Below are 8502 nucleotides of genomic sequence, written 5' to 3'. Positions count from 1 at the left end.
GGGTTTGGATGGTACCGATCTTTGTATCATGTGTGTGTATAATTCACTGTAATGCTCTATTTCTCTTTTATTCAAACAGAATACAAATGATCCTTTTTTTTTTTAATTTTCATGAGCAAGTAGAGAAGTTTTCCTTCTATTTTAACACCAAATAATGTTCTTAAGCATTAAGATTTTGTTTTGACCCTATGCACCAAAAATCATTAGCAGGTTGGGTCCCACGATATACCAGCCCTATTCCCTGTCTGAGCTTCACTGGTCTTGCACAGGAGGATATAGGAGCAATTTTGAATGGAAATTCACAATTTTTATTTGAAAAGTTTTTAAATAGGATTTTGAAAAGATAAATAATTAAATATATTAGACACTTTACTGGTTTCAATACTGCAGGATTTTTTTTGTGGTTTATATTTTCAATCACCATCAGAGAAAGTTTTTGTTTTAGACTGACTAAATGTGTGTTTAGTTCATTATGATGACAACAGCCCAAATAACTCTGTCAGCAGGACAAGTTCCCTGTTGGTCTAATCCTCCCCTGACACACAGCCTTTTCAACCAGGCCCACAGACTGGTTCTTTGTCCAACTTGTGACAAGAGTATTTACATTAACTCCCAGCAGCAATGTCACTGGGAAGCCCTGAAAAATTCGAAGAGGAAAACACAGTAACATCCTTACATCTGCGACTGCCTTCTTTGCTCTTTCTTCAGCATTTTTTGCTTCATTAGTAATATCTTCCATCTCAGTTTGGATTTGTGCCATATCAGTTTCAAGCTTCTTCTTTGTATTAGAAAGGCTGGTGTTCTATGAAGGAGAAAAAGAGAGGCTTTGAGTGTCTGTCTTTGTTCTATTACACACTGAGATCATGAATTACTATCCATTCTTACTCTGTGAACCTCTGGACCCAAAAATACATCTGTCTTAGCAAAGCAAATTACCTGGGTATGGAGGAGCTGCACACGTTCAGTGGCATCCAGAAGCTCCTGCTCAGCCACTTTCCTCGACCGCTCCGTCTGCTCCAGGGCTGTCCGTAGCTCCTCAGCTTCAGCCTGCAACAGGTTTTCTCGGCGCTCCACCATGGCCACCTGCTCCTTCAGGTCCTCCTGTGTCCTGAGAGCAACGTCCAAGTGCAGCTGCGTGTCCTAAATACGAAAAGCCAATTTTGTCCTAATTAATTTCTTGGATATTGTGCTTAAAAATAAATCAACCAGAAAGGTAAATCAAGACCTTGAGAACTCCCTGGATGCTGAGTAGGTGTTTCTGTGCCTCAGTAGCCTGGCGGTTGGCATGGCTTAGCTGGATCTCCATTCCATTCAGGTCTCCCTCCATCTTCTTCTTCAGCCTTAAAGATTCACTTCTGCTCCTGATCTCAGCATTCAAAACACCTTGCATTGTCTCCACAGTCCTTTGATGGTTCTTCTTTAACTGGCTGATCTCCTTATCTTTCTCAGCAATCTTTCTGTTGATTTCTGATTTAAATTGAGTCAGTTCATGGTTGACACCAAGGATTTTGACCTCTTCGTGCTCAAGAGCTGCCTTTAAAAGAAAAGGGGGAAAAACAAACACAAAAGTAGCAATTCAGGGAACATAATTATTGTGATATTACTCAGTGACTTCACACAAACTCCTAAAGTTTGTGGCAATCAACCTTGCACACAACCACTGCCCAGGAGATAGAATAGAAAGCTGTTCAGACTGCTCTCTACTTTTTCCAGTAATGTTTAAACTAACTCACCTCTGCCTCTTCCAGAGCTAAACGCATCTCAGATTTTTCTACTTCAGCTTGCTTTTTGGCTTTCTCAAGATCCCTGATCATTTTGCCATTTTCAGTAATTTGTTCAGTCAGATCAGTTATTTCCTCTGTGAGATAAGAATGATATCAGCCTGTGGTAGCCAGAGAAGCTGAACTCCATGCTTTGTGACTATGTTCAACACCCCTTTTGTATACCTGCATACATACATACACATACACATACATACATGTGTACATGGTTGTATATATGTATGTATATGTATATGCAGATATAAACGGATACGGCGAACTGAACGCAGGATGACATAAACACAGGGGCATCAGTGTGGTTTCATAGCCCTTCTTACAGAGAGCCTGGAAGATACCCGCATGGCCTCTGGTTAGGCCATCAGGGTAAACAAAAAACCAAACCAAAACAAAAACCACTACAGGTCTTGTCATTATTGTCATTCACAGTATCTGTAAAATTGACTTTCACAAGCTGTACAGCCTCTTGAGGGCACCACCTTGATCTGGAAGTGGCATCTAAATGCCCTTGATCTTATGTCTTTGCAGCAGATAACAGAGAGCCAGGACATTTGCTTTATTAGCTTAGTCACTTTACAAACTTGCCCAAGAACCTTTGGTGAGACATTTATATTCTCCATTAAAACGGAGAGAACAGTAATGACAGAGTCCTGTAACTTAGCATACCTCTTGCAGACACAAGCATGCCTGTAGAGCATGCCTTTTTGTGGTAGGACTGTGAACAGCTAATGGGAAACCGGAGCCAAACTCTTACGTTTGAGAGTCTTGTTTTCCTGTTTGACTCTTTCAAGCTGATCTAAGGTTTCCTCATAGGTATTTTTCACTTTGAAAAGCTCTGTGTTCAGTGAGTGTGGTTCTTTAGAGAGAGCTTCCTGCTCCAGCTGGCTCTTCTCATACTTTCCCTTCCATTCTGCCACGACCTGAAAGACATTGTATTTCATTTCCTGCTAGTACTGAAAACATTATTTTATTTGTGGCTATTTTCTGTACTAGATAAATACTGCAGTCTCTGAAAACAGGACAAATTCCTATTACCGTGCTCTGGAGGAGCTTATAACTTTTAGACTCAACTTGATTTCAGTATTGACTTAAGTAGGAGTATTAGTTTGGCCTTCTAGGAAGGCTAGACTTAAATGACACAGTGCTCACCTATTACCTTATCAAAGTTCTGCTGTTTCTTGTCAAGGGCAGCTGTCAATGTGTTTGCTCTCTCTATGTCCACTATCAGATCCTCCACCTCCCCCTGCAACTTCAATTTTATCTTCTCCAAGGAAGCACACTTTGAATTTACAGTCTCCGCCTGCTGCCCTGCTTCCTGGAGACGCTGAGAGAGTTTCTTCCTTAAGGAATATAAATAAAACAAGCATATGATTCAAAAAGTCATTGTATTATGTACATAATTTAATGAGCATAATATCAGAAGTCTTTTTTTAATTAAGTGTATATGCAAATCCCAATAAAACAATTTAGGTCAGGCTACTAAAAGCAAGTCTATGCTCTGCACAATGTACATAACATCTGGACAGTTCCTCTCTTCTGTCACGTACTTGGCCTCCTCCAGCTCCTCCGTGTGCTGAATAGCATCCATCTCATATTTGGTTCTCCACTGGGCCACTTCGCTGTTGGCCTTGGACAGGGCACGCTGCAGCTCCCCCTTGGCTTCCTGCTCCTCCTCATATTGTTCCCGCAGCAAGTCACAGTCATGGCGAGCAGACTGCAAGGCGTGGGCCAGGGCATTCTTGGCCTAAAAATTACCCGTAATATCATGCATTTATATTAGCTGTGACCAGCAGGTCATGACCTTGCTCACTAAAAAATATGGTCACTACAGCTTGGGCATAACACAAAAGGCCAGAGGTTTATAAGTGTTCAGGCAGCTATCTTCAGCTGCAACCAACTTTTCTCAGCTCTACCACTAGAAAATACCAAGAATTATGCTTTCACCTTGGCATATGCTGTAGCTTTTCTTCCCTGGGGCTACAGAAGCAAAAGAAATCCCATAGATCATGGCTCTAAAGTTAAAAAACGTGAAAAAGTTCACCAAAAACGAAAGCACTTTTAACATGTCAGAGACCAGAGATCTCATTAGCAAAGCACTTAAACACAGTGCTCACTGTACTCGTCCTGCCCAGTGGTAATTTTATTGTGTTAAACTGTGGGCAACAATACTTAACAAACTTCCTAAAGAGCTTTTTAGTGAACTGAGGCCCTGATACATTTTGAAGCCTTAGCATGTGCTTAGTAGTTAGCACTACCTTGATCTCTTCCTCTAGCTGCCTTTTAAGTTCTTCTATTTGCTGTCTAATTGTCTGCTTGCTTTTGAACAGTTGCAATGTTAAGGTTTCTTTCTCTTCAAGTTGATGGCTTAGTTCACCTGTGAGAAGAGAAGAGAAGTTTCCAGTACTGTCCAGGTTAAGCACCTTGAAAACATTCATATATAAATAATAATCAGTAACAGACAAGTGGAATCACACAACATTGTTTATCTTATCAGTTGTTACCCTTATGTATATACTTTTACCACTCTTACTTTACCATTCTCATTGCATATATTTTCTAACCATCTTTATATTTTTTACCATCATTACTCTTAGAGTAATGCAGAGTTTAGTAATAAAATTGAGACAGATGTAAGTCTCCTCCAACACTTATCTACTCTATCTCCTTCAACATTACTCCTATTCTGCTTTAATCATGAGTTTTACTGTTCATTCAGACTTCCACATAGACATGCTTAACCCACATCTCTCTCAGCTTTAACTACTCAAGTGCATAGCACCAAGTTTCTCTACGGTTTCAAATCTTCCTCTCTCTTTTCTTTCTAGTTTGTTATCCCTTTTAAATTTCTTCTATACTGACATGCTTTTTTAAAAGAATATTAGGGAAATTGGCAAGCCCGTCTCTAGGTCTAGATGTTTCTCTTCAAGTTGTATCACTCTTTCTAGCTGATTCTGTGTTTTCTTCCCATTCCGTTTTACCATATCTTCTACTAAACACTTTAATACTCTCTACCATTTTGCACAGGGTTAGTCAATTTCTTCTGCTTTCCTACCCGTTATCAGTGTTCACTTGACCTCTCCTTTCTCTGTTCATCTCCTCTGGAAACTTCCTCTTCTCTGCCATTCATCTGCTGTGTTACTGTAAGTCTCTGGTCCTGCTTGGCCCACATAGGGAACTTTCCCCTTTTTCCCTTTTCTTCCTTTTCTCCTAAATCAACTTCATAATACTTAGTAATATTCTGTATTATCTCCACAACTGATTCCAGATAGGTTTCCCTACTTTTTTCCACACAGGCATTTGCAATATATAGTGCATTGTGTTTGGGCACCCAGTGCTGCAAGGAACCTCATTCATTGCTGCTGCTGCCAGAGGACCAGAGCTACCTGTGCTCCATCAAGACTGGGTGACTGGTACATGGGATTTTGTCCTACCTATATGTGAGCGACTCCCCACCATCTCCCAATTTATGGATTAATGTTAGCACTGCCAATGTCATTTTTGCCTTACCTATCTGTTGGGCAATTTGACTTAAGGAAGCCACCAAGGAGGCCATATAATGAACCCTTGATGCATGATGTTTAACCTGGCTAAGAGCTGGTGTAGCACAAAGGCTAATCAGCTTACCTATTTCCTACTTTATTAAAAGTTTGCAGTAGATTCTAGAAGTGCCACAGTCCAACCCACAACCGTACTTTCTTTCAGTGGCCCAAGATCTGAAGCTCTCTCTCTTACATCCTCTGGTGTAATTTCTCTTAATGCATTCTTTTTCCAAAGACAAATTTGCTTTAGAAAATTTGATTAATTGCTACTTTAAAAATACAGTTTTCATGTTGAAGCAGTATGATTTTACACTGTCACACTGGCATAACTGACACAAAATGCTTTAGCAGCTTCCCATAACTGGACCTGTGATACAAGAGGTATATGCTAAATTTTCACTTCATAAGCTTTACAATAACTGGAAAACATTTATGCTACATCACCCTCTGTCCTGTGGGCTGAAGTAACACCTCTCTCCTTTCTTGGAGAGGTGTTTATAGCCCATGCTGTCATCTCTAGAATTCTTGGGTCTTCTTGTAGCTTTCCAATATTGTCTTTTTCAGACTTCTCCTGAGCCATTTTAGATTTTTTTCTCAAGCTTTCAACTTCATTCTAAGATTGCCTTTGGCCACTATGCGCAATGACATTACAAGAAACTGGTCAGATTTATAGAATCATCCCTGAAGCATGGTCATTTCAAAAAGATCACTCAGAAAAGAAGAGGAAAGAATTTGGTTATAGTCTGTGTATTCCCACATGACATTCTCCATCAATACGTGTTGTAAACCCCCTTTTCCCTGATAAGGGATGGAGATGGGGGAGTCACAGATCATAACCAGTATTTATTTTAACACCTTCTAGTAATTAAATTGCTACAGTTACTAGCCTTGAGCTATTATTAACACCAGGCAACTTTGAACATAGCACATTCATGTATTTCTTCACAGCTCACTCACACAGATGCATTCACCCATATCTCCCTAGTAGGAGCAACACCTGGAAGACCAAACCCAGTTCTTCGCTCAGAAGCAGAGGACCATACTGACAGGCCAGTGCTTGGTCAGAAAGACCCTCAGGGGCTCCTGTTTACATCAGGTGGTATGTAAATTCCTGCAGTTTTTGCATATGGCAGCTCTTGGGTGTAGTCCCAGTTATACAACCTGTTGTTGATGCTGGTGTTTGCTAGTGACCTTGGGCTGATCTGGCAGGTCTTGGTGTTCTGAGTTTGGCAGTTCTTGTGGAGTCATCAGGAGCACCAGCCCCCAGAGATAACCAGATTTTGGGAGATTTTCACATGCTATGCCCTCTTTGGTCTGCTGTTGCCTTCTAACTATATCACCATTTACATACAGATGTACCTATAGAGCTCGTTCACATAAATTCATACAAATTCACATAAAAAGGGTTTTCATGGCAGATGTAGACCTATGGCTCAGCTGCTAGAACAGTATATGTCAGCAATCCCTGATACTGTTGTGTAAAAGCCCTAAAATTCAGAAGGTTAGTTTAGCCAGTTCAGAGGCGTTTTAATTTGAGATGTCTGACCCTTCAGTCAACCAGACCAAGGAGTATTCACGCTCGTCACTTACACTGTTCCAAGAAGTCCATGTGTGAGCAGTAACAAGCTTCACAAGGGTAGCACACACACAAATACTGTACACACAGTGAACATGTGTGCTCTTGGAGGTGAAAGTGCAGTTCTAACAGGTTGCTCAAATAATTTGGACTGTCCCAAATTCCCAGTCCCTCTGCATGGAATCAGCGAGCTATGTCACATCATTCTGCAAATTATTTACCTAAGCAAATAATGCTTGTAATTGGCATATGAACTTTAAAGTGTCACTCATGAACTCATTTCCTTTGATTTACTTCTAATGTTGTCTGTGCCTATACCAATGAGTCTGGAAGTAGAATACGCACCTTGGGAACAATTAGGTTGCACTCATGGTACATGTTAGAAGGTCTCTCTGCTACTGAAGGAAAAAAATATTCCCTCAGAAGATCTTCGTGCCTTCCTTACCGAACTCTGTTTGGAGCTGGGCTTTTTGTATTGCCATCTCATTCATATTTCTTTGATTTTCCTCAAATTTGGCTTTCATATCTCTCATCTGGTCTTCCAGAGCATGGTGCATTTTTTCCAGATTAGCCTGAAATAAAGTAAGAAAGTGGAATCTGTGTACGTGTGTTTGTATTGCATTGAATTCCCACCAGACAGAAATATTGTCAACTCAAGTATTTCACTTATAAAGAAACACCTTGGACTTAGTAATGGTCTCTGTACTACTGGCCAAGTCATCAATCTCCATCTTCATCTCATTCTTCTCCTTCTCCAGCTTCTGCTTCACTCGTTGCAGGTTGTCAATCTGCTCCCCAAGCTCAGCCGTGCTGTCCGCATGCTTCTTCCGCAGGGTAGCAGCTGTGGCTTTGTGCTGCAGCGTGGCCTCTTGGAGGTTGAGACGCATCTTCTAAAATTCTGCCTCACGCTTCTTGTTAAGTTCAGTTTGAGCAGTGGTGGCTCCTCCAGCCTCTTCAAGTCTTTCACTGATTTCCTCAAGTTCATTAGCCAGCTCATCACAATGCTTCTCTGCTTTTGCTCGCATCACTTTCTCATTCATAGTCTCCACTTCCAGCTCTGCAACACAGGCCTATAGAATGAGGAAATACCACATCAGGAATTAATAAGAGAACAGATTAATTCAGTGCTTAGGTTAATGCATAATTGTCATAGTAGAATACCAAGTCCATTGTTTTGTAGACTATAAGCAAAGCAAAGTCCCTTTGAATTTTACTGTTTTATTGTAGGCAAAGGTTTACCAACAGGAAAAGACCTATGGATCAACTTATAGCAACTTTAGATCACAGCTTTCTGTTGTTGTACTGGGTTTGCGTGGCAAGGTTTTGGTAGTGGGGGGGCTAGAGGGGTGGCTTCGGGGAGAAGCTGCCAGAAGCTTCCTCCATGTCTGATGGAGCCAACACCAGCCGGCTCCAACATGGACCCACAGCTGGCCAAGGTCCAGCCCATCAGCGATGGGGGTAGCACATCTGGGGTAACACATTTAAGAAGGGGAAAAAAAAAAATTGCACAACAGCAATTGCAGCTGGAGAGAGGAGTGAGAATGTGTGGTAGGACCATCCCCGCCGCCCCCGGTGAGTGCAGCAGGAGGAGGCGGTGCTGACGGCCCCG

General features: G+C 41.3%; 1 pseudogene; it reads right to left on the bottom strand.

Annotated features, from left to right (window-relative positions):
* Positions 1 to 676: 676 nt before the first annotated feature.
* The window catches only part of LOC104158102, a 24200-nt pseudogene continuing 16374 nt past the window's right edge, over positions 677 to 8502 (bottom strand).

This window comes from Cariama cristata, unplaced genomic scaffold, assembly GCF_000690535.1.
Source record: "Cariama cristata isolate BGI_N322 unplaced genomic scaffold, ASM69053v1 scaffold16022, whole genome shotgun sequence".
Classification (NCBI taxonomy): Eukaryota; Metazoa; Chordata; class Aves; order Cariamiformes; family Cariamidae; genus Cariama; species Cariama cristata.
This window is presented reverse-complemented; position numbering and strand designations above follow the sequence as displayed.